Here is a 26,391-nt window from a genome sequence, read left to right as displayed (position 1 = left end):
CAACATAAATCTTGGCCAACAGTGAGGACTCAGATGCTTATGAAATGACTATGCCTTAGTGTTTCAAGGGTTCTTATGGGTGGATCTCAGGGAGCCAATTTTAGAATCAAACCAAGCATGCTGACAATCTGAACAAGAGGATATTTGTTTGTTTAGATTCCTCTCCCCCTACCCCCCTCTACACCAACACAAGTATTCAATCCCATCAGTCCATCCTGTTCAGGCTCTATTTCCCCAAGGGCTGAACAACAGCACTTCTGCAAACCCTGTCCCCATGTTCCTCTGGGACGTACTGAGAAAGCATGTGACTTTGGAATGCACAGGCACACTTCTTTACGAAGGACCCAGCTCCTGGGTAAGTAGCATTGTTAAACCAATGGCATTTATAAATTCCCTCCGTAGTCATGGATTTCTTGAGACAGCTCAACCTCCACAGTTCTTCTGATTCACTGGGTGTGTCACATGGGTCTCGAATTTAGACCGTTCCCTTGGTCCTAAAATGCATTTAGTTATGAACAGACAGAAATGGCAATGTTGTTCATGCTCATCCCAGATGAGAAGTCTGCTTACATGCTCCAAGTAAAATAAGGAAGCAATGTAGGATCCCGGTCAAGAAGCCTCTGGAATCTTTTCCCCCGCCGAACACAAGTGTTTCTCATTTGATCCAGGCTGTTTCAATTACATGCCAAGACAAGACAAAGAAAAACCCCACTACCACCCACTCCTGCCTTCATGAAGACATTATAAATTATCTTTATTACGTCATATAAGTAGAGTTGCCTCACATAAGGTAATGCTGACAAATGGTTACAGGAGCAGTTTTACTCAACAACTGCTTTATTCGTAGGTGTTCTTCATTCCTTGGTGTCTGCCAGGCAGCTCCAGAAACCCAACAGCTTGGGGATGTGGGCTCTGTCTGAAGCCTTTGACGTTAAATTTCTAAAGAATGGTCACGAACATCAACATAAAAAAAAAAAAAAAAAAAAGAAACAGAAAGAAAAGAAAAAGCCTCCTTTGTAACATTAAATAACTTCAGAAACAAAAATTGACTGGAGTGTCTTACTCTTCTAACTTCCCCTAGCTAGGTAATTCCCCCAGTCAGTAGTTTTAACTTTTGACATTGACTCCACAGGCCAAACCTGTTGTCACCATTCAGTTAGAGGCATTTCAAATATGCTTATAACAGCAGGCTATCTCTTCTGGCACATTTTGTAGATTAGGTGAACTTTCAGGTAATGTGTTTAAATCCTCAGCATCCCACAACAGCACTAGGTCCATCCCCTTTGCAGTGTTGGTTACAGGTTCACACTCCAAAATGCAAACCAAAAAGCTTTTCCATTAAGCCAAAACATAGGAAAGTCAACAACTTTGAAGTGCCTGAATTCTTAAAGGTTAGACAACCTTTATTATCATGGTCCCTTTTCCCTAAAGTCCTCTGTTGTTGAGCATGTGAACTTATCCCAGATTCTACACCAAAGATTTCTTTTGTTCCCTCTAGAAATTTTAGATGCAAAAGTAATTTTTGGAGATTCCTGGGCCCATGACTTAGCAAACTCTGCCAAAATTTCACCAAAACAGGAGGAGGAGGGAGATCACCTGGCATTGAGAAGGGACTCACAATAAGCATGAAATTGCCTTCATTTATGAAGTTCAATGATCCAGCTTAAATTCAGATTGTGAAAATTTTGCACTCATTCAATAGTGCATGCTTGCTTTCATTCAAAAGTAACCTTGTTTCTTGCTTCTTCCAAGTTTCCTGAGCAAAACAAGGGCTCTAGTAGAGTCTTAGGTTTATTCTGTGGTCTCATATACTCTGCTTCACCACTCAGAAGTTCACCCCCATCCAGGAAGCAGCAATTTTTTTTTTTTTTTTTTTTTTTAAGATTTGACAGAGAGCAAGCCTGCCCGTGCGCAGGCTGCCTGCAAGCCTATGAGCATGCGCGCGCGCACACACACATACACACACACAAAACCAGGGAGAGTGAAAGAGGGAGAAGCAGGCTTCTCACTTAACAGGGAGCCCAATGAAGGGCTTGATTCCAGGACTCTGGGTCATGACCTGAGCTGAAGGCAGATGCCTAACGAACTGAGCCACCCAGGCACTCCAGGAAGCAGGAATCTTGACTCTGCCATTCCTTTTAAGGCTGAGGAACCTACTGCCCAATTGTTTGGCATCTTGACCAAAAAAGTGGAAGGTAGGCCCCAGGTATAGTATCCAAGTCTCTGGGCTCTCAATTGGCTCTCTAGCTCTTTGCATCTATTGATTCACAGCAACTCCTAACTTCATAAAGCCATGGTCTACTTCAACATCTGCCCCTCACACCTGCTCTCTATTTAGAGAAGTTAAGGTTGTTAAGGGCACTCTTCCAAGCTTACCCCCAAGGTCTGCAAAGTGGGAGACCAATCCATCACCATCTTCAGATTGCCAAAATCTTCTTGGCCTCAGAGCATTTTGCTTTCTCCCCTACTCACTATACACATTTTCCTAAGCACAACCATTAGCTCCAAAAGTACAGGCTGCTTAGTAAAGACAAGTCCTTCAAATCCAAAACCTGAAGAGAAAACCACAATCAAATCTGCTTGAGGGCAAGCGGTCATCCCAAACACAATGCATTTCAGTTCAGAACTATGTTTATCACTTTCCTGTAAATGGCCTTTGAGTCAGTTTTATCTACTGTAAGAGCCCTAGTAAACAGTATTTTAGCTGTGTATTTCACATTTCCAAGCAAAAAAGGATGGGGTTCAAGCTATCTAAGAGTTGTGTTTATGAATTCCCAGGGTCATCATCTACAACTAAAACACTGCTTTCAACCAGGAAGAATTCTCCATCAATGGGGGATATTTGGCAATGTCTGGAGACATTTTTTGGCTGTCACAACCGAATCGGGGGGCCAGGGAGGGGAGGGCAGCAATGTATGCTACTGGCATCTAGTGGGTAGAGGCCATGGTGCTAAACGTTCTAGGACACACAAGGCAGCCTCCACAACAGAATCACCTAACACAAATGCCAATGGCATGGAAGCTCAGAACCCTTATTCAAATACAGGAAGCAGGAAAAATACTTGGGCAAAGTCCTAAGTCCTGGGATCCCTGGGTGGCGCAGCGGTTTGGCGCCTGCCTTTGGCCCAGGGCGCAATCCTGGAGACCCGGGATCGAATCCCACGTCAGGCTCCCGGTGTGTGGAGCCTGCTTCTCCCTCTGCCTGTGTCTCTGCCTCTCTCTCTCTCTCTGTGTGACTATCATAAATAATAAATTAAAAAAAAAAAAAGTCCTAAGTCCTAATTCTTCCCCTAGTAGGCTGCTTGGTCCGGACATAGCACCTGAATTCCTAGGTCTCCAGTTCATGGTGACTCAACAATGACAATGTTGGCACATTGCAGAGATTTTGCAACTTTTTTTTTTTTTTTTTAAGATTTCTTTATTTATGATAGACAGAGAGAGAGAGAGAGAGAGGCAGAGACACAGGAGGAGGGAGAAGCAAGCTCCATGCCGGGAGCCCAACGTGGGACTCGATCCCGGGACTCCAGGATCGCGCCCTGGGCCAAAGGCAGGCACCAAACTGCTGAGCCACCCAGGGATCCCAGATTTTGCAACTTCTAAACTGGATTCAACTATTACTTCTCAAAGCCTTCCAGTAAGTATGGCAGTTCAAGCCTGGAGCTATTCACGGTCTCTTACGGTATAACCTTTGATCAGGGACATTTCCCCACCAGTCTTCTCTCAGCCCTATCTCACTTCCACTGAGAGGAGGAGCAATGCTGTTTAAAACAACTGGCTTCTCTTTATCACCACCCACCAAAAAAAGTCCCTGGTGATCTCCCAGTTCACAGAAATGAAAAGCAGAGAGCTCCTGGACCTGAAGAGCTCCTTCTAATTCTAAAAATGATTCGTTGCAGTCAACAAACTGAGGACTAATATGGAAACTGCATTTCACATTCTATCTTCTGCTTTGCAAAAATGTGTAAGCAACAAAGTGAGACAGCTTTACAATAAAATTAAAAAGAAATCACATGGGGTACAACTGCACTCAATGATGTATATGGTTTTTGCATTTTCATAATTCTTAGCAACCACAAATCAGCCTGCCACCCCAGCTTAGGAAGTAGACTCAGTATCAAGTCACTGTTTTATGGATGGAGAAAACATGCTACTACCTTGTCATTCCCAAAACCTGTCCACTGGCTCTAGCTGAAGGCACACACCTCCCATGGAATTATCTCAGAGGCTGGGCCTCTCCATATAGAAGCCCAATGGCTTCTAGAACTCAAGAACACAGAAGTTGTTTTCCAAGTAAAAGTCTCCCTTTCAGAAAAAGGAATTTAACCTGTCTGATGTGGGGAGAAGATTAACATCTTTAACGGACTCCCAAAGCTCAGCACTGTGCATGTGTTCTTCACACAGTCCAGGACAATGAACCATCCACCAAGCCATGCTGCATAGGCATCCTCCTATGGCCATCCAAGGCCAAGGGTTCTCCAGATCTCAAGTGAGGACAGAGTAGTAGGCTAACCGGAAAAATGGGAGAAGGCATCCAGAAGAAGAAACAAGAGGGAAGCCAAACTTGTAAGACTAAAAGACACACAGCCCAGGAGCCAAAGTGTTGAACACATTTCATTCACCTCGAACAAAAGGACAAACACCACTATGAATTTCCTAGTACATCCAACATCCATAAACCAAATGAGAAAGGTAATCCAGAGATTGTGGAGGGGGAGAGCGAGACCAGTACAAACACCACGATGGCAAAAGAAGGTTAATGTTCCAGAGCAAGGCTTCCTCTCAGCAAACACAAATCCGAAATCATAATAAAAATGCTGAAGGACTTAGTCACAAGCCCTCCCCTCAGCCATCAGAAGGAATGGCAAAAATGCTGAGTGCTGGGAGCCAGAATGATTCCATTTTCCTTCTAACTGTGCAAACAATTTGCATTTAAAATGAGCATTTCATCAGACCTTCCAAGAATGCCTGATATTTGGCTGCTAACAAGAATAAAAGTGATCCTCCACAATACCCAGTTTCTAATTATTTACTCACAGCCAAGTATCTGGGTTCCCTCGTAGACTGAGGAACGCTTGCAGCTAAACACATCTTTCAAGTCAGAGAGAACTTGAACTTAAGTACAATCACACTGACCAAAGGATGAAATGTAACTAACTTCCTGATCACAAAACTCCATGAAGTTAACTTTACTTTCTGTATAGTTACACATTTACAAGGAAAGTAGTATCAGGAAATGAAGAATTGTTCTAAGAACTCAGAAGACAGATATTGAGATGTTCAACACTTCTTGTTTAGCCACTACGGGTTGCATGTCAACCAGGAGAAGCACTGAGTGCTGGAACGCAATGGCAGGAAAATCCCAGGAAGGCCACTGCCTATACTCACAGGATTGGTCAATCACTAGCACTAGTTCTCAGCATCCATATCTGAAAAAAGAGAGCTGTGATTTGTTCGGAAGGAAAGAGGAGATGAAGGAAAGAAAGGATTCAGAGGGACACACCAGTGAGCATCTCATTATCCCTCAGCCACCAGAGGCGGGGTCAGAAAGAAGGGAATAGGTGGCTTTAGCCCGGTTTCTGAGAGGGACAGTTTTAAGTAGTTTATTAAATATTAGCAGAGTCTTATCTTTTTTACTCACTTAACATTGGAGGCTGTTAAGAGGATACAAAAACATCAACGGAAATACAGAAAAGGGTTACCAGAGCTACGGGGCTGGGGGAGAGGCAAGAGGCACCCCTATTCTGAAGGGGAATAAATACTCCCAACCAGCCACAGGGCCCATGGCCACAGCCAACAGCCCAACTGTACAACAAAAAGGCAATTCTTGGGAGTCTCAAGTTGTTTTAGTGTCTCCTTCCACATCCTCCTCCCTACTCTGGGGGTGGCTGCTCTGCGGTCAGGATAGCTTTTCACCAGAGCTAGATTTCCTAACAAGGGCATTTCAATTAAAGATGAGACACAAAGCAATGCAAAGGGGAAAGAGAAACCAGAGGATGCAGTCCAGCCTGCAGCCTCCATGTGGTTCCCATTCCCACCGAAGCCTTGCACCAAGCTAGCTTTGTGTTTTACAGTCCTACCAGGGAGGCCAAGACCAGCTGGCAGGAGCCACACCCCCAGCTCAAGGCCATTCCCTCCCACTCTCTCATTATTCAGCCTACAGCACTACCCCACCCTCCTCCTAAAAAAACAGCAGCCCCTGTGGCTCAGCAGACTTTCCTGTATCCCTAAGGTGTGCTACCTCTCCAACATCCATGCCTGCAAAATCCCAGACTAGGAAGCTCCACCCACAGGGTCCCAGGAAGGAGAGTCACTGGCTCAACACCTGGAAGACACTGGCAGGGGTAGATTCTAAAGCAGACACCCCTAACACATGGAGCAACCAGCCAACTCCATGGCTTCCCTTAACTGGACCGCCCACAGACCTCTCAGGAGAGAGAAGCCAAGGGAGGATCTGCTGTGGACGGCACAGAGCCCACCAGCAGTACCTGCCACCTGGCTCTCTCCCGAGGCCTTCTGTGAAACCATACTCAACAGTGCTCCTTCCGTGATTTAGTCTTAACAATACGCATCAGCTCTCCTTCCTGACTCCCACCAAGCAAAGTATCCTATGCCCTTACTTCATTAACCCAGAGAGGGTCTAGCCAACACTTGTATTTTCCCTTTTCTGTGCTGACCAGGCCACTCGTGGGCCAGCAATCTCCATCAGAGCTTCTAACAAACTCTAAAAGAGGTCCCTCTGAGGCAAATCAATTTCAAACAAGAGTCAAGGCTTAAGGAATAGTAGGAAGGTCAAGTTACTGATTTAAAAAAATACTTTGCCTTTTTTGAATAGCACACATTCATATTTTGTTATCCTATTATTTTTCTGCCCTGTAAGGTAGAAAGAGCAATTAAACTGTTTTGTTTTTTTGAAGCCAGACCCAATGCTTGCCAAAGTAGCTGTGCCAGGTGACCATTTGAGTTAGACTCTTCTTCAGTGGTTTAGCCACCATAGCCTCTCATCACATCCCCTGTCACCAGGCAAGGGGGCAGGAGAGAAGAGAACAAGAAAGAAGAAATGCCCCAGGCTGAGCAGGTCTGGATGCCTGAGAGGACCAATCAACTCTCCATCAATCCCATGTCTTTTTTTTTTTTTTCTTTTTTTTTTTAAGATTGGAGAGAGAGAACACAGGCAGGGGGGCACAGAAGGGGCATTTGGCAGAGGGAGAGGGAGAATCTTCAGTAGACTTCCCACTGATCACAGAGCCCAACATGGGGCTCGATCCCAGGGCCCTGAGATTATGAGCTGAGCCAAAAATCAAGAGTCAGATGCTTAACCAACTGTGCTACCCAGGCGCCCCTCAACCCCACACTTAACCGTGTACAACCCTTCCCCCCCAGAGGTTTCAGAGGCGTCCCACAAGTGGTAGAGAAAAACCAGGACCAACCAGACACGTCTCTTGACAACCAATGTGTCCCTTCTCATTATACCCAACCCACAAGGAGAAATGACAAGCACAGAAGGACCCCAACCTGAAAGACTGCGAACTTACCGTTTCCAACACCCATCTCAAGGAATCAGGGGAGAGGCGGGAAGAGGACACTGCCTGATTCTCAGAGCGCAGAGAAACCGGAGAAAGGCCCGGGCACAAAAGCAAGCTTTGTCCCCACTCACCATCCCTACGCAAGCCCTTGCTCCGAGGGCAATGCCAGCACGGCCACAGCAGGGGCTGCTCTGGGAGCCGGCAGCCAATAAAGGTTCCATTGTTCCCTCCTCTGAATCTCTCCAAATCCCAAGGAGGGAAAGCCAAGGCCCAACAACTGTTGGTGAGGAAGAGTGAATCAGATCTGACTGTCCCATCGCCATCCTTTGAGGAGAGGGGTTCCCCCAAACCCCCAGCTTTTTCTCACAGACCTGCTTCCAAGTTATGGCTATTTATTTATACCAAGACAGGTAGCTCAAGTCATTACAAGCCACACAAAAGAAAACTACCCCAGAAAAATCTGTCCTGGGTGCCCAAAGCGGGAGATGGCAAACGAGAGGCCCACCTATAGAAAGCAGGGGAGGAGGCAAAACGAAACTTGGCCACTCTCCCTGGGTTCCTCCACCTGGCAGCTGGTCCACACAAACATTTATGAAAGCACTTGGCCTGTCAAGGAGCTCAGCTTGTCAGGACTTTGTAACAGAGGGACGGATGGTAGAAAGCACCAACACACACCAGGCGGCCTCCTGACCCTCCATATTCTGGTACACCTTGCTCGCAGCAAAATCTCTCCCTGTGTTGGAGCCACAGCCCCCATAGAGGCAGTTCATTTGAAGAGGCTCTTCTGCCATCAAGGGCTGACCCCCAAGGAAGACGGGGTCCAGCACCTCTGCAGCCACGCGCTTCTGCCTTAAAAGTATAGGCAGCTCAAAAATCTCCAGGAAACAAGGAGATCCCCTTTACTACACACTACGGTACATAGGCAAGCTCAACAGTTTATCCAACATTCACAGGTTGTACAACAGTTTATAAGGCACAATGTCCTACTGGTTAAACTTCTGTCCCACTCCGAGTCCCCATCCCACAGTTTTGTGGCCTAATGCTAGCCCATCAAGCCCCGTACACATACTTCCCTGTAGCAGAGCAAGAAAGGGCAGAGCCAGGGAGAACCTGAACAGGGAGGCACACACAGAAAAGACAGCAAGCCCTAGGAACAGAAATGGCCACAAGTATCTGGACCTCCAGTCTCTCAGGGCAATCAGAGCCTCAAAGCATACGGACTATGTGATAAGCCCTTGTTCCCATCCCCAACCACTGGGAATCTAAAATTAGCCAGAAAAAGCATGTATTCAGCCTTGTGTCTCCTACGCTGCACCTGATAAGTGTCACTACCTCCTCTGGCAGTAACTTGTCTTGGGGAGTGCTATAAATACCACCTAAGCCTACCCGATGTGAATTATGAATACCAGGAATAGTTTCAGGGTTTCCAGGCACTGGCTATGTGACAGAGGTGTCAAATTCAAAGTCGCCTATGCAAGATGTGGACCCAGAGAACACTCAAATCCCTGGGGCCCAGCCCCACATTCTAAGCAGTGGGGAGGATCCACTCAGGAGCACATCTGCCCCCTGTGTGGTAGAGGCTGCTCCCACTGCAGCTCTGGAAATCCAGCAGATGCTCATTGGCCTCTCATCACATGGCTAGGAAGTATGATGCTCTAGAATGTTGTCAATTTCAAGTTACCAAAAAGGACAGTAGGGTGTCAGCCTTCCCGGATATTTAGAGCTCATTCAGAGTTTTCAAGGGAAGAGGCTCTTGGAAACAGAAGGCTGGAGGGGAAGCAGATACGGAATAGATGATCCCAGGCTATTACTGGTCTCCCTTGGAGCTTATATCCAGAGGGTGTTTACTTAGATACTTGTGGAACTATCTTCAGTTCTTTGCATCTCAGAGGCTCACAATTGCAGAACCCTAACTTCCAGGAGCTGGGTTGGTGACAGTGGTATGGCTCCGGGAGCTTGCCAAAGAGCAGTTAGTCAACAAGGATCCCCATGAACCTGGGGTAAAGCCCTCGGCACAGGGAGCAGGGAGAGGAAGAGAGGTGGCTTGGAGGACAGAGCCTGGGGAATTGCAGACACATGCAGGAGACAAGCATGATGGCCAAGAAGGAAAGGTCCCAGAAAAAGGCAGGTCACAGGAGTTAGGTGTTCTAGAGGCAAAATGGAGAGGGTGTTAAAAGGATGGCAAAATCTGCAGGGCAGCCGGAGATTAAGCAGTGAGATTTGGCCACTAATGGGTTGCTGGAGGCCTTCCGGGCAGGTATTCTCCTGCAGTGTTAACTGCAGAGGCTGAAGAGTGGAGGCAAGAAGTAAGAGGTAGAGATTTACCTTTTTTGAAGTTACCAACCAACATCCAACCTGGCACTAGTCAAGTCATACAAGTGAAATAAAAAAATCCCACACCATCAGTTCACAGTGGGTCCCAGTCCTTTAACAACCTTTGGGCTACCCAGTGCTCTACCCCTGTGCCCTCCCACCTTCTGGTCCTTGTTCCTTCAGTCTCTGCCACCCAGAACATCCTTTTAAGATTTTTTATGTATTTATTGGAGAGAAAGAGAGGGGATTGGGGGAGAGAGAGCATAAGCAGGAAGAGGGGCAGAGGGAGCAGCTGACTTCCCCACCAAGCACGGAGCACAATGCAGTGCTCAATCCCAGGATCCTGACCTGAGCTGCAGGCAGATGCTTAACCAACTGAGCCACCCAGGCACCCCAGGAATGCCCTCATTTGCTTTCAGACATTTGACACAACTCCAGGCTCAGCTGAAGCCACACTTCCATGAACCCCTCTGAGCTCCTCAGGCCTCTCTCACTCCCCCTCCCTGCTGGGGACTCTTCCCTGACCTGCAAATTGCAGGGATTTGGTTTCCTCATCTCCTCACAGACTCCTGCAGGCAGACTCACCATCTCAATGCTTCCCAATTTCTCTCAGCAGGTGCCACATCCCTTTGCCCATGACAGACCCTCAAAGAAAAGCAGCAAATACGACTGTTTTCTTTAATACCAGTTATTTGTCTCTCTCCTTTGCTCAAATTCTTTGTGCTTAGTAACAGACTTAACTGCCTACACATTACCCCCAATGTCAACGATTTCCCCCAGCATGTTTGATGCTGTCAGCCCCTCAGGAAGAGCAGAGGCAGCAAATCAATCTGTCTGGGGGGAGAGGGAGAAAACAAGATGCTAGCACCTATCTCTTCTCCCCGCCCCCCCCCCCCCACCTCCATCTCACATGGTCAGAGGAAGGCAGGGCCCTGGGAAGAATGCTCTACAAGCCATCTCCTCACACCTTTATCCCAAGGAATTTGGTCTTTTCTAGGCTACTTGAGCTACTCTTCCTCTAAAGTGCTGAATAAAGGAAACCAGCCTTCCAGGATCTGAGCCAAACTAAGGAGCTGGGCCTCAGTGCTCAGAACTCAACATGTGCTCCTGCCCCAGCCCTGGTCTCCCAGTGTCAAGCTCAAGCCCTACAGAGGGAAAGCAGGAGGAGATCAATGGAGGTAGTGGTACAGACCCAGCAACTTCTAAAATACTCACTCTGAGGCTCCTGCCGGACACCTCACCCCTAACCAGACCTAAGAATGATCCCATACCCTATATGAAGGTGTCCCCCTGCGGGGTCCCCAAGTCCTTGCTGGGGCACCTAGCCAGAGAACAAGCAGCCCTGAAGACAGTAGGCCCCCAAGTGCCAGTCAGCATTGCCAACCAGATTCCTCCAGGAAGCCTGAAGCTGGCAGTACACTGTACATTAAAATGTCAGGGCATCCCCAGCACATGGGGTCAGCAGTTGAAGCCCACTTTTGGGGCCCCAGAGCTTCTCTTCTTTCTTCTATTTCTGCCTCCCCTTGCACAAATGTTTGCTTGAAGACAGCTCTATAAACTGACCTCAGTGGAAAGGAAACGTCCGGAGTACAATCAGAGTTGAGTCATTAAATATCACGTAGTCCCTTGGGGAAGAAAGAGGCCAAAATGAGCCACAAACTGCTAGGGCTTCAAAACCCCAAAATAAATCGTGTAGGTCTTTGCTGTGAACCCAGTAAGGGTACACCCACATCCCTTGAGCCTCAGGAGCCTCAGCCCCCTCCACCTGCCCACAGGCTGCCAGCTGCCAGGGACCAGGGACCCCCCCCCCCATCTGCAGATGGGCCTGGCCTCTGGAGAACAGAGCCAAACACTGATTTTCTCCACCTCCCCACCAGCAACTACAGGAAGGTCTCACACTGTTTGCAAACCCTGAAGACGATTATTTTCTCTGCTCCAAAACACCAAGGAAAAAAGCCATCCAGCCCCAGGAACCCAAATCCAAGGGGGAGGGCAAGCAAAAACAGCCACGCAGAAAAAAGAAAAGGAATGATTCAGCGTCAGCCTGACTTACTCAAGGCAAACACTCATCATCAGTTGCATTTTTGTTGAATCCACACTTGGAAAGCTGATTCAAAGTACCACAAGAATAAATCTGAGGACCCTTCGCTGCTGAACAGCAAGGGACAAGAGGGAAACTAGGCATCAAGTTTCGATTTTTCACACAACATAAAACAGCTGGCTCCATCAGTCAACAAGAGAAACCACGGCCAGGGCGGACACACAGCTTGGCTCTGGGGAACCCTTCAAATACTCCCCCTGGATCCATGCTAGCAGGTATCCTGGCATCTGCCCAGGAATAAGTGCCCTTACATGAAGGCTCCTACTTCTGGTACCGCCATATACAGACCATATTTTGACCAGCAGGTAAGTAGTGCCTGTCTGCAGATGTAACTGATAAAGTCTATACAGTTTAAAATACAACTTTTGGGATCCTAGTTTTTTTCTTTACATTCTATCACAGACCAAATCATCTTTATCTCTTAACCTGCCATCAAATCCACCCATCTTCTGAGATCTTTGTAGCCAACGATATGGCCTTTCACTGATGAGTCATTCTATTTTGTGTTCACTGGGTTGCCCAGATTGGGACAGATAAAAATACAAGATATCCAGTTCAATTTCAATTGCAGAAAAGCCACAAGTAATTTCTAAGTATGCTCCATGCAATATATGGGACATATTTATACTGAATTTTTTTGTGTGTGCTGTTATCCAGATTTAAATTCAGCCGAGAAGACTGTATTTAATCTGGCAACCTCAGTTCAACATTCTAGAGAAAACACTGAAGCCTGAGAACAGCTGGAAGCAAATTTTGGGAGCCCCCAGCTGTCAGCTCATTCCACACAGAGGATTAGCTAAGGAAGAACACTGGCCTTGCCACTTTGGACAAGGATGGGCAAGAGGGAGGGGGAGGACTGGCTCCACGGGAGAGAAAAGCCCATTCTCCTCTCCTCTACTCGGGAGTGCTTACTTAAAATACCAAGAAAAATGTCAACTTAAAAACGCAAGACAGACACAAAAAGGACAAATATTTTATAATTCCTCCTAATGAGGTACAGAATACACAAATTCATAGCAACAGAGAGTAGAATGGTGGTTGCCAGGGGCAAAGGGACAGTGGGAATAAGGACTTAGCATGTACCAGGTACGGTGTTTGTTTGGGAGGAGAAAGTTCTTGAGATGGATAGTGGTGCCCAACCTGGGGAATGTACTTGATGGCTCAAGAGCTATGTTTTAGGTTATGTGTATTTTACCACCTTTTTTCTTTTTTTCCCCCCACTAGCCAATTTTCTTCCCATTTGCAGTTTAGCTAGGTTTTTCCCTCTCACAGATCTGATTCATCTCTACCTTCATGGAACAGGTACCTGCTGCTAACAATCTCCCTGTTTCTGAGGAAAGCAGATCAGCAAGACACAGATGAAAAGACAGACAAGGAAGAAGCACACTTGCTGCTTGGAGGCTGGTTCTTCTGCCCACCCGGTCCTACCCACCCAGGCCTCAGGGTGTCCTGCAGAAGCACCCCTCTTTCCACACTTTTCCTTCTCCCCCTGTGTGTTCTAAGGACTTGTCACCATCCTAGGCCCAGGCTTCAACATCCCCTCGAAACCTTCCCACAACAGAGCCCAAAGAGCACAGAGAGCTCACCTCCACAGGCCTCAGGGAGGTCTCTGGGACTGGTAGAGGCTAAGGCTCACAGCCCCACACCATCTTTTTACGTTGGAACAAAGCAGCAACCAGGCCTTGGGACCCAGAAGTGGCCTTCGAAGAAAAAAAAGCACAACCATGGATGAAAGAATGAAAGACAAAGAGAAAAAACTTTAAGGTCTCCGAAACCAAGATTGAGCTCTTCCTCACTCATTCCCACAGAGACCCCTGGGCACATGCGCGCACATGTGTGCACATGCGCGCACATGTGTGCACACGCGCACACGCAAGCACACACACACAGTGACTCTGGGGAACCCAGACCAGGGGTCACTTCATATAGATATCAGACCTCAAGCTGCCGGTCACCAGCCTTGGCCAGGGGGTTGGGGGAAGATGTTGATCCAAAACAAGACTTGAGAACTTCGTATATTGTTCTGGCATGTCCAAGTAGAAAGAGAAATACAGACAGCATCAAAGGCTAGAAAGTATTGTGGAAGCCCACGAACCTTTGAAAGGGTTCTAGGACTGGCTGGAGGCAGCAGCAAAGGTTCCCTGGCTCAGCATTGGTCAGTCCCTGGACTATCAGCACTGTGTAGACCATTCCTCTTAAGAACCCAGAATCTGGGGGATCCCTGGGTGGCACAGCAGTTTGGCGCCTGCCTTTGGCCCAGGGCGCAATCCTGGAGACCCGGGATCGGGTCCCACGACGGGCTCCCGGTGCACGGAGCCTGTTCTCCCTCTGCCTGTGTCTCTGCCTCTCTGTGTGTGTGTGTGTGTGTGTGTGTGTGTGTGTGTGTGTGTGTGACTATCATAAATAAATAAAAATTAAAAAAAAAAAAAAAGAACCCAGAATCTAGGGCACCTGAGTGGTTCAATTGGTTAAGCATCTGCCTTCAGCTCAAGTCATCATGTCTACATCCTAGGATCCAGCCCTGCTCTCAGCAGGGAGCCTGCTTTTCCCTTTCCCTCTCCCTCTCCCCATAGCTTGTGCTCACATGAGAGCTCTTGTGCTCGCTCTCAAATGAAGAAATAAAATCTTTAGAAACAAACCAACAAACAAGAACCCAGATTCTCCTCAGCTCTTATTTGCCCACCCTGCCCCTGGCCTGACCAGATGGCTAAATGAGCACAGGTGCTCCTCACAGCCAGTGGGCAGATGCAGAGTGGGGTGCAGCAGGCTTGGGGTATCAGAAAGGATAGTCTGAAAGGAGACTTCTAACCTTCAGTGCCTCATTATCGTACCAGGGATTCCCATTTCTATCCTGATTCTACTCTTGGCCTGCATTGGGGTGCAGCCATCCTTGGGTTTGGCAAGAATCCCAGGCCATGCTCAAGGAAGGGATCCTCACACCACATACAACAGTGAGAAGAAAGATTTGAGCCTAAAAAGATCAAGTGTCATGAAGACTTTATAATGATGTAGGGGATTGCTCACAAAATAAGGTTAGGTGGAGCAAAAGCTGAATTCCCAACGATATATTCTGTAGGGATCTATCTATGCTATTTATACACAAATTGAACCTGCTCCCAAGTTCACCATGAAACCTGTCTTGCATACACAGTGATTTGCATACTACCAGCTTCTGGATGGCCTGTTCCATCAGCTGTGGTATACCCGAGTGATGCCAGTTACCTGTCTCCACTCTGGCTGAGAGTAGGATCTGGTTGGTAAGAAGAACATTCCAGTCAAGGGGAGTTTTCAGAGTAAAAGCTGAAAGGCAAGGACTCCCAAGATACAGTGGGAGGTCAGCTGGGCTGGCCTGAGCAAAGATTCTACTAGACAATGGAAGACGACAGTTAGCAAGGGGACTCGAGATCCAGTTACAGAAGTAGCTGGGGCCACTGAAAGGTTCATGAGCAGCAGCACACAATGTAACTGTGTGGCAGACCTTGACAGGGAACCCCAATCTTTTTACCATCAGGACAGACGAAACTGCAAGTAAGAAGCCAAGGTGCGAGTGTTGTGTAAAGAAAATAAAGACAGGGACACCTGGGCCGCTCAGTGGTTGAGCGTCTGCCTTCAACTCAGGGCGTGATCCTGGGGTCCTGGGATCGAGTCCCACATCGGGCTCCCTGCATGGAGCCTGCTTCTCCCTCTGCCTGTGTCTCTGCCTCTCTCTCTCTGTTTCTCATGAATAAATAAAGTCTTTTAAAAAAGAGAAAATAAAAGAGAAAGAAAAAGAAAATAAAGACAGAAATTTAAGGAACAACACACATTGGATTGTGAATACTAAACCTAGAAAATACAGCCACTTTATTACTTTCTCTTGTCCTTTCTATGCACAGTTTGGGCCAAGGTTCTGTTGTTTTTGTTTTTAAAGAAAACAAGGCCAGTGGCTTTTGGCACTGGACTGGTCCCGATAGAGCAGGTGCTGTGATTTATCAACTCCCTTGCCTCTGGCCAGCTCACCTTTTTCTGGCTGATCAAGCACCTCCTTCAAGTTCTAGGCTCCTGGCAGGGGTGGCAGCAAGGAGAAGGCTGGCGCAGACCATCTTTCAGAAGCAAAGGATTCAGTTATAGGTAAGATTTCCTTAGATTCCTTATGAGAAACCACGGCACCAGGCACCTCTGCATTCATCTCCCACCATCCATCTGGGCCCCTCCTTTAAGAGGTGGCCTCTCTCTCAGGCTTCTTTATTTAAAAAAAAAATAAGAATTTATTTACTGATGAGAGACAGAGAGGTAGAGTCATAGGCAGAGGGAGAAGTAGGCTCCCCACAGGGAGCCCCATGTGGGCCTCTATACCGGGACTCCAGGATCACACTTTGAGCTGAAGGAAGAGGCTCAATTGCTGAGCTACTCAGGCGTCCCTCTAAGGCTTCTCTTGATAAGGTAAGCCACTTCATTTCAAGCCTTGAAAACTAATGCTCTGTGACACTCTTTTTCCTACTGCCATACAGTTTAATACCCAGCATTCAGTATTTTATATTAAAATCGGTTATCATTTTTGCTACACATCAAAAGCCAATTTCCCCTAAAACTGCAAAGCTGAGATACCACCAAGGAATATAAAAAGAATAAGAAGCCAGTTGCCCTGCAAAACTAGATGAAGAATGCCCTTTCCCCCTGGGGGGAAAAAGCAGCCCCATAGACAAAAAGAATTGTAAGATGGAGCATTCTCTTTCTCATCTGCTAATAGGACACATTGCATTTTGACATTTTAAGTGAGGTCAGAACTTGGGTTCTGGTGTTGGGCTTTTAAAGTACTTCCTTGCTTCAGATTTGGGATACAGGAGTGGTAAGTCTCAAGACCTCTTCCTGAATTATTCTTCCTAACAACCAAAGCAAATAACAGAAATAACTATTATTTTTCTCTCCATTAAATACCCATGCTTTCCTTTAAAAAATAAAAAGCATCTCTGATTAAAATAAGCTGTACCACGTGACTGAAACAAATGTCTTTTCCTGCCATGCATTTCAAGTGCTCTAGCCCTTCATCACGAATAATCAACCTGTCAGCTCTCTGGAAGGCATTTTTCCACCTGGGTTTTGTAAGCGCTACGTGATTGAGGAAACTGAAGGGAACTGAAGGGAAGAACGAACACCCACAGAATAAATGGAATGAGGAGACCAGGCCCCTTGGACTCTGCCCTGTGCAAGCCTGATTTTTCCCTCCCCAGATGGCTCTATCAAGATCATGCATTTCTAGAATCCCATTTGTGATTCAATTGGTGATTCAATTCAGTAACTGCTAGCTAATTCTACAAAGACGGGGATATAGTCATTTCAAGAAATTTGGGCCTAATGGGAACTCTAGCTTACACTGCTGAGGACCTAGAGTCCACAGCACCCTGATTTTCCAAGCTTTCCCCAGGGTAACCCTAGATTCAAGGGGTCTGATGGAATCTAATAACGTACAGTGCGAGAGTCTATGCAGGCTTCCTGGACCCAAGCAGAGCGAGGCTGGGTTAGCTGCAGTTTCATATCCTAAATCCATAGTCTTGGGGCTTATTAAAAATACAGATTCCTCGGGCCCCTCTCCAAGGTTTTCTGCTTTAGTGGCTCTGGGGAAGGGCACCCCCAGGCAACTTGGGGCAGCTCAGCCCTGGCCCACTGTAAGGAGTAGCCAAGTTCTATACTGGGACCATGAGCCCCTCCATGGTAGCATGTTAGAAAATTGTGAGGCTAGAAATCAGCTCATTTCTATTGGATACAGCAGAGGCAAAAGTAGAAAGGCATTGTAATGAGAGGTAGTAGGAACCAAGTTCCCCTAAAGCCCTCAGGGGATCTGGCACTGGCGAACTGGAGAATCTGCCAGAGGAACACTTCTGAGAAGAGAGACTGATCCACTGAAGAGAAAGTCTCAGGTGTCCATGCACTTACTTGTCCGGCCAACACCGCCACTGGCTGTTGCCAGATATGCATCCATCCTCAGCAGCTATGCAAATCCAGCCCAGTGCTCCAGACTCTGCCCAAATCTCCCCATCTCCTTAAAACCCTCCCTGGCTATCCAGCTTGAAGCCACCTCTCCCCACTTTAAATTCCTAAGACACTTATCATTGATACCAACTTCCCAAATTGCATTCAACTGAATGAGTAGTCTAGGATCTTTAAAAAAAAAAAAAAATTAAGGGGTTCTTGTACAAAAAGTCTAGGAAACCAAAGATTATGCAGATGTGCATTCATTATAGAGACTGAAGATTCTGAGAAGGTATTCAGTAAACTGTTTAATTTTGCTTGACTCAACATTTTCTGGACTCAACTGATCTAGAACAGTTTGTGAAGAAAAACCTATTACCATCTTGCAGAATGGAGAGAAGAATCTGAGAAACCCTAATCAACCCCATTCATCTAATTATTTTAGTTTGCTCTTTAACGGACTTTAAGGGCTAGTCTTATGTTATTTAACTATCACTGGCTTATTATCTTCTGTAGAATATCCTTTGTTTTTTTTTTTGTTTGTTTGTTTGTTTGTTTGTTTTTTTATGATAGTTACACACAGAGAGAGAGAGAGGCGCAGAGACACAGGCAGAGGGAGAAGCAGGCTCCATGCACCGGGAGCCCGACGTGGGATTCGATCCCAGGTCTCCAGGATCGCGCCCTGGGCCAAAGGCAGGCGCCAAACCGCTGCGCCACCCAGGGATCCCTAGAATATCCTTTGAAACTAGGAGGTCTTATAAGTCTTTGAAGGCTCAATAGCCCCTAGTGCAACTTCTATGTAGTAGAGAGAATAATTGGACAGTGGTTAGATCTAATGATATAAACTCATGGGTCTGAAAATATAGCTTTAAAAATCTTAGGGATCATCAGGAAAAATGAAGCCCAGAAATGTAAAATGTATTATCAACTGTGACTAGAACCCAGCTCTTGCTACTCCTCAGCTAGTGTTCCTTCTATAGGTTAAGCAAGGTTTTTCCTTCCAAGCTCCAGCTGGTTTTCCAGCAGGTTCAAGAATACAAGGTATTCATCGAAGCACAAAAAAAAAAAAAAAAAAAAAAAAAAAAAACCGAAACACAAGAAGATCCAAGAAATACCTGAGCCTGCTGGGAGACAAGTTAAGCACTCTTTAAAAGACTCCCCAGTGCCTATTAAGAGTTTCAGGCTTCACAGCTAAGCATCCTGAACAGGAAAAGACCAGGACACCTGTTGTTTGCAGAACTCAATAAGACACTTGACCACTCAACTATTACATTAAATATCTGAGCATTTACTTCTTAGAGGGCTACATTTATATGTGTAAGACCTGATTATATTCAAACAAATGCTACATAAGGGTGTGTGTCTGTGCACATGTGCATGTACATGACAAATTCTGCTTGTTCCACAGGAAGGCCAGTGATCAAACTGTGATCACTTTCTATTCCTCCCCTAGCCTCAAAGTAACATGGAATCAACTCCAGCATAAACACCAGAATCACCTGCAGTGGGAAAAGAAGAAGTTATTTGCCGATGCACAATCAAGACCTCCAAAAGGTAGAGCTGTAGGTCTCTGCGCTTTTGGAAAGCTCACAGGTAGTTCCAACCTAAAGGGTGGAGATAAGAACTGTTTGCCAGGGTCATCAGCTAAGTCCCACTGGCAGGCACTGCCTCCTGTGTATTTTAACACATCTAGTTTTACTGCTAAAGGTCAGTTTCTCCAATAAGGCCTCCCTGACCCTGGCTTCCCTAAGCCTGGCATGCACTCTCCATCCCAGAACTCCTTCAGCTGTTGACCTGTACAGCCAACACCAAGCATTCTCCTGGTAACTGTGACCATTGACATGACACTGGTAACTAGAAATTTGTTGAAGCCCAAACTACAGTTCCTTGTACTTTGTAGTTCCTCACTTAGCCCCAGTGTGTTCTCAGCCCACACACCAAAACACATACACTGCAGATGCCAGGCAACGATGCACAGCCCCCTGTCCCTGTCCCCATGCACAGATCTGGCACCAAGTACACTCCCAGCAGCAGCTGGTTCTGATTCTACACCTTCTGCCCCACTCAAAGCATATCCAAAGCCATACTAGAGAAAGACAATCTCATAGCAATCACCTTGCTTCCTATTTTCCAATAGGTCATCAATAAGTTTAGTCTCTTTAATCAGTCATTAGTAGCAAATCACTGCACAACTGGTTGTGCCATATTAGTCAGGACACCGCTGTTAAGAACTGTTGACTTAACTAGTTACTGATAGCCTTATGTTAGTGTTGGTAATGGATACAAAATAAAGGTGACTAAGAAATGATGGTCCTTTGTCAAGTAGAAGGATCAATGGAATAAAAATCTCCTAAGTCTGCATTACTGCATTTTATGGAGTAAATTATGATTGGTATGTTCAGAAATTTGAGAACTGACAAAAGCTCCTAGAAAAAGGCCTTATAAAACTAGAAGACTGGGCAGTCTGGGTGGCTCAGTGATTTAGTGCCTGCCTTTGGCCCAGGGTGTGATCCTAGGGACCTGAGATCGGGTCCCATGTTGGGCTCCTTGCATGGAGCTTGCTTCTCCCTCTGCCTGTGTCTCTGCCTCTCTTTCTGTCTCTCATGAATAAATAAACTCTTAAAAAAAAAAAAAAAAAACAAAAGACTACTATTACTATGTCTTTATGAAACTTAACCTTTCCCAAGAACCATACCATCCATGGGGCAAGGCCATCTGAAGACGTGGTTCATGTGGGGGTTTTTTCTGTTTTTTTAGGTTCAGACACAGCAAGGGAATCTAAGACCTTCTGTCATTCAAGGCAAAGGCCACTTCTCAGACTACCTCATCTTCTCATCTCAGTAGCACCTACAATTTTTCTAACCTCATCCACTTCTCCATATACCCCACCCCCCACCTTCATCCTCATCCCTCTTTGGCCATGCCAACTCAGTCTCTCCTTCACCTTGCTCTATCAAACCATTCGCTATTAAGATCCAAGACTCACATCAATAGCCTCTCAAAGGTTTCTTAAGTGAATGGTGAGCTTTGTTGACACCTATAGATAAACTGCTAGAGACTGGATTCCCACTTTACAGGCACCCTATAAACTGATCCCCAGACTCTCCAACCAGCAAATGAATCTAGGAAAAATGAGGACAGTGCAATCAAACCCAAGTATCTTTTCCTCCCAACGCCCCATAACTTTGGGGTTTGGGAGTTAGGAATGTTAGTGGATTCTGTTCAGATATCTTTTGAGGTAGGGGAGAATAAAGACTGAACAGAAAAACCCTCTGTTAAAGCTTTAATAAAGAGCTCGTTCCTAGCCCAACATATCTTCCTTTTGCCCAAGTTTTAACATTTTGACAAAGGATGTGAAACTTTTACTAATAAAGTCACTGTCCAACAGAAATTTTAATGACAAAATAGTAGAACCAGTTAAAGAAGCAGGAAGGGCATGGACAGAAACCCAACACTGCAAGTAGAAGAAATACTAGAAGGCATTTATTTTTTTTTAATTTTTATAAATTTATTTTTTTATTGGTGTTCAATTTGCCAACATATAGAATAACACCCAGTGCTCATCCCATCAAGTGCCCCCCCCCCCAGTGCCCATCACCCAGTTACCCCCACCCCCCACCCTAGAAGGCATTTATTAAACTGGCTTTTTAGAGAATATAAAAAATTTGTTATTAATTAACTGTGGTAGGCTGAGTTTCAGCCCCTCAAAGATATCAGCCCCACCACCCAATGGAACCACTGAATATTTTACCTTACATGTCAAAAGGGACTCTGTAGAATTAAGGGCCTTGAAAGAAAGGTCAAGGTCAGAAGGAGGGGCATGTGACATTGCAAGCAGAGGTCAGAGTAAGCTTGGAGAACGCTATGCTGCTAGCTCGGAAGATGGAGCCACAAGCCAAGGAATGCCAGTGGCATTCCTGAAAGCTACTTAGGGTGAGGAAATAGAATTTCCTCCAGTCTCCAGAAGGAGCACAGCCATCTGGACACCTTGATTTCAAGACTTTGGACCTCCAGAAGAATTTCCTCAAGTCTCCAGAAGGAGCACAGCCATATGGACACCTTGATTTCAAGAATTTGGACCTCCAGAACCTTAAGAAAATAAATGTGTTACTTTAAGCTCCTTGAGTCCATAGTAATTTTTAGTAGCAAAGGTTTTATTTTGATCTCAAAGCTTAAGTACATGTCTTTCAAATATTTAAGCTTTTTTTTTTTTTTTTTTTTTTTTAAGATTTTATTCATGAGAGACACAGAGGCAGAGACACAGGCAGAGGGAGAAGCAGGCTCCCTGCAAGGAGCCAGACATAGGACTCAATCCCAGGTTTCCAGGATCAGGCCCTGTGCTGAATGCAGCACTAAACCGCTGTGCCACCGGGGCTGCCCCTAAGCTCATTTTCAATGAGGAACACTTTGTTTCTGTAAAGTAGGAAATCTCATACCCATTTTTAAGAACAGAAGTACTTCAGTAGGTCGATTCTATCTTAGCAGCCTTTCACACAAATAGTTGTTTAAAGATTTCTAAAGTCACACATGTTCCTAGTGTGAACATGTATCACCTCTTGATGAACTGGCCCAAGGACCAGAAAAAAAAAAAAATTCACCTCAAAGTCAGTTCCTGACTATAGGCAAGTTGACAAATTTCTGTGGTATAAAAGCTTTCACCGTACCAACTCAAGATATCAAAAAATCATGTCACTAAATACCCAGTTTAGAATAGATACAGTCAGCTCACATGAGCTGGTATGAGCCAGCTGAGAAGTTAATTCCCTAATTTTCTGATTCACAGAGTACTTAATATATGCCTCATTCTGAGAAGTGAGGGAGCACTAGGAGTCCTGCAAAAAAGAATTCTATAAATCCAAGTTCAGGAAACTGTACTATAGTCCTCAGACATTCACACATTAAGAGTGACAACAAGCTCTGCAGCGTTTTTTAAAGCCTAATTATAATTTAGCTCAGTGTTTAATACTTGTATTCATAAGTATGTCTACTTGAAACTCAACCAACTTAGAAAGCTCTCTCTATGCAAAAAAAAAAAAAAAAAAATTAGGTGGAGGTCACTGGAAGTAGACTTCGTAAGAGAGAGGTCCATGAAGCTTCAACTTCATAGCTTGTGACACATCCATGCCTGCTTGTATTAGAACCCTTTTGTACTTACCAACGTCTGACGCATGACTAGTCCAACAGAGCACACATCAGGAAACATGGTCACAGAGCATGAATATGAAATGGACAGGATAAGAGAAAGTACTCTAACAAGCTACCTATTATACACCAACGTGACTACAGCCAGAACCTGGCTTTGTTTCCATGGGCCATTTTCCAGAAGATAGAAATAGCCTTGTTTCATAGACTGCTTTATTTGCTATAAGAGTCATTCATTTGTGCTTTCAACATTTGCTGAGCACCACATGGGGAGAATCTAGAAAGGATTTAAACAGCCTCAAGAAGCTGAACTGATGAAGGACTAGGAGACGTCCTCCAATATCATACACTGCTTTGCAGGACAGCTCCATTTTAGAAGGGAAGGATCAATCATAAGTAGAAGCAAGGTGGTCAATAATTCTTGACATGGTGATCCAGGAGGCCATAACCAAGGGCAAGCCAGGGATGGCAGAGGGGATGGGGTCTGGGAGAAACCAGAAGTTACCGTGGAAACACTCCCCAGAGAAGGATAGCCAGCACTGTCGTCCTCATTCTTGGGCATTAGGGCCAGTCTACTAGACCCTAGGCTAAGGGTCTACTTACAGAAAAAAATGCTTGCCTATCAGTTGTATTTATGGATCTATGGACAGAATGCTGCTCTTACCAAGTTCAAGGTGCACTTCACCCAAGGAGCACAACCTACCCATATGGTCAGGCCTCTGAGAAGCCAGAAGGGAAAATACTAAAGAATCAGGGACAACTTGGTCCCTATCTCAAGTTTAACTGCAAAATGTACCATAAATGTAATGTTTTGTTTCAGCATTAGATGCTAAAGCCTAAGACACATACTACCACTCACAGACCAGGAGAATCAAGCTCATGAGGGGCCTAAATGGAGACGTGCAGAACAGGAAGGCCCGGAGATGAAGGAGATAGGTGAGCAAAGGCATAACATAAAGAATCAACCTAGGACAGACAGCACAATGTCTGGCACATGGTGGGTTCTTTAGGATTTTCTATTGCAAGAGTCACATGAACTTGTCAGAACCAGGTAAATGAAGGGACCAACAAGGTTATCCTGCCCAGATTTCAAATCCAGAAGTCCTGCACCTAAGAGTCCTGCCTTGCATGGTTTCAGAGCTCCCACTGTAGCACAAGGAGCTCCCATCCCTAGAAGAGCCTTGATCATGGTTAGCCTTCAGAGAGCGGGAAGAGAAACAGACAAAACACCTCACTGTCCCCTAACTAATGGCTTCTGACTTCATCTCAAAGGCAACTTTTCTTGATTCCAAGTTCACTGGAATGAAAGCCAAAATATCTCAGTGTTTTTACAGGACAACTTACTCCCAAAGGGTAAAAGACCAACATGAGCAAGAGGTTTCTGTTTTTACAATGAGATTTCATGGACTTTGGTCATTCACCAGAAATGTATCCTTGTGTTCCTACTGAGGCTTCCAAAGGCTGGTGGCATGCGTATCCAACCAGTAAAAACTGGGTAACAGGTCAAGTATCCTGCACCTCAGGATCAATCTGGATCCAGGATGAAAAATGTTTTTGTCACACACAGTAACTCCCACTGACTGGCAATGGCTGCCTGTCACTTGGAACAGTAGCAAAGGGTCCTCTTCTTCTAGCACTGTTGAGTGCGGGCACAAGACAAAGTGACACCACGTGGCCAGAGGATTTACTATCCCTGATCCTAACTTAAATAGATTATATAGGTTATACATAAATACACATATCTAATACATACCACATATGATTTCTGATTAACTTTAAAAAATAAAAGCTGTATTACAAACAGCCTCATCTAAATTGCAGCCATGCTGTTTTAAGTCCTCTTCAACACAAAAGAAAAATTTAGAGTAGCAAGCAGGACTTCAACCACATCCAACATGTGCTGGCACAGCTGTTGGGAGAACTTGACTATTCAGCCCTGACCACTCAGGGGATCCTCCCTCCCCAGAGGGGGAAGTCCCATTATGAAGAAGAGATTCTCCAGGGAGGCACACTCTTTCTGAAGCTCTTGGGATCACTGGAGTGAGTACCTTTCACAGGGGAACTCAAGAACAGTACAACTATACCTTGTGAAACTTCCATGTACTCCTCAAGGCACTGTTCTTATGGCTTTATAAAAGGTCTTACTAACCTTGCAATCATCCCCACTCCCAGGCTTGGAACTAAAGAAGGTGAAAGCTGGCTCCGCACCCATTTCTCTCCTGTCCCCACTATATGGTAAAACAGGGCTGATCAATCATGTACCAAACTGTGTGGAACAAATAATAAATGCAAAGGCCCAGAAGTGAGGAGATCAATGTTTCAAAGTATGGTAGGAGTTTAGAGCCAAACTTTAGTACATAAAACTATGCTTCTCTCTCTGGACAGAAGTAAGGCCAAAGGAAATTATTATAGGAAGAGCTCTTAGACTTTGCTTTACAGAAAAAGGTGGTCTTTCACCTCTAAGAACATACACAATTCCAGAGGGTAAAATGGGATAACTTTCATTTAAATATCCTGCTCAATGTACAAAAAGCAAGGAGGTCTGGTTGCCTCCCTCCAGAGCCCCCTTTTTTCCATGAATTAATTATAACTAGTACTAGATTAAGTCATGTAGTTGATTAATTCTAGAGTAGCCAACAATGGCTCACTGCCAACATCCTGGAACTAAGTTTGACTTTCTGACCAAGACTGGCCTGCAATGGTTCTCAGAATCCTTTCTGGCCCTGAGCTCATCCTACTACATCCTCTCCTATGCCTGCCTTCCTCATGAGCTATTGGTACCCAGGCAGCTCCCACCAGAGACAGGGGTGGCAAAGCAGGTAAACTACAGAGGTCTGGTGCTCCTCTTACCAGCACACCTATAAGTCAATGCCAGCACTGCCAGCTGTAGCATAAATGATTTAACTGTGTTAATCGACACGTTTGCAGATGCTATTAACTCTGATAACTTTAAGAAGAAATTATAGTTTAGGATGCCCGGGGGGGGGGGGCAGTTACTGTGTCAAGCTGTTGGACCCAAACACACACAAATCCTCATACTTTTTCAAAATATGTAGTTATATGGTGAGGGGGGGAGGGGGGAGTAAACCTGACCTAAAACAGAGGCTTTAGTATCCTTAGGCAGAGACTGGGATTAAAAGCACATGTCAATAAGTAGATGGCTCCCATGCTCCCAAGCCAAAAGTCTAAGTCTATGACCCTCACCCATGGGTATTGTACCAACACATCTAGGAGCAAGACAGAAGAGCACCTTTCTTTACACTGTTCTAGATCAAATAGCACCATGACAAGAACCTTCCCTCCTGGTACATTACTAATCATCACTATACCCCTGAGCACATAAGCCCATCTGGGATTTGGCCT

At 45.6% G+C, this 26,391-nt stretch overlaps 1 protein-coding gene across 3 annotated transcripts in view; it reads right to left on the bottom strand.

The window, feature by feature from the left end:
- TLN2 (talin 2) overlaps positions 1–26,391 on the bottom strand; it is a 426,778-nt gene that overhangs the window by 360,735 nt on the left and 39,652 nt on the right. The window lies entirely within an intron of this gene.

This window comes from Canis aureus, chromosome 32 (assembly GCF_053574225.1).
Source record: "Canis aureus isolate CA01 chromosome 32, VMU_Caureus_v.1.0, whole genome shotgun sequence".
Taxonomy (NCBI): domain Eukaryota; kingdom Metazoa; phylum Chordata; class Mammalia; order Carnivora; family Canidae; genus Canis; species Canis aureus.
This window is presented reverse-complemented; position numbering and strand designations above follow the sequence as displayed.